Genomic DNA, 1,058 nt, shown 5'->3' on the forward strand with positions numbered 1-1,058 from the left:
CTCCTAGTCATGTTAAATTGGATGGCTTAGGGCATATCACAAAGGTAGAGGAATTTGTTTTCTAACTTTTGACTCAGGCTAGTTACACACTTACAACTACTCGATTTGAAATCCGACAGATATCAATGATTGTGACTTCCTCACTGTAAAAGTAAATGGTCTATTTGTGTACTTTTCCTAATTTATTTATGGTTATTTTGGTAAGAGATAAGATTGAGATTTAAAAATACACATTTTTGGATTTTACAGAGGTTGTGGTTTGTATAAGGAATTAACCTTAAACAATGAAAGTAAGATGTACCTCTAAATCTTGCAAAAAGATGTAATATCAATTCTGAAAATCCTTACAATGATCTAAAGTCTATTCTCACCCATGATGAAATTTAAAACTAAAAAAATGGTGTAGATCAAGTAGATCTATAAAAGCTTAGAAATTATAAAAATTGACTATATAGATGTTTAATTATAATACACATTATTTTTAATACTTGAAATCTTTTTTTTCGCCATATCCATAGATCTTGAGGTTGAGATGATACAATGTAGGGTTTTCTGAGATCCAAACAACCTTCTAGAATGAATTTTTAAGCTGCATTTTTTCCTTTTACAAATCAATCTTAAAAAAAATGGAATTGGGAAGCATGCGTTTAGAACCCAATGGGGCCACAACCTTGGGAATTAGGAGTAAGCCTGCCCAGTTTTGCAGAAATTGCCATACTCAATTTCCACTAACTCTAATTTTACATTGTCATGAAAACTAGCAATCCTGAATTTGGAAAAGATCAGATGGTTCCCCCTTCACGAGGCATTTTGTTTCTCTGTAATGCTTTTGGACATTGCATTTGTTTTCTATTTCTTATTATTCATGCCCTGGTTCAGTGAGCAACTATTGCTTTAACCTCTTTCTCTTCAACCTATAAATCGTGACACAGGCATAAGGCAAAAGCAAAAGTTTGTGGTTAAGATGCGAAAATAAGCTTCATGAGAAGTTATGGTAGGACTTGTAGAGCACGATATTCTTACTACTGCCCAAAAAAGAGAAACATTATTGGCTATGA

This window comes from Amborella trichopoda, chromosome 1 (genome assembly GCF_054954075.1).
Source record: "Amborella trichopoda isolate Santa Cruz 75 chromosome 1, AtrichopodaSantaCruz75HAP2 v2.0, whole genome shotgun sequence".
In the NCBI taxonomy this organism is placed as follows: Eukaryota; Viridiplantae; Streptophyta; class Magnoliopsida; order Amborellales; family Amborellaceae; genus Amborella; species Amborella trichopoda.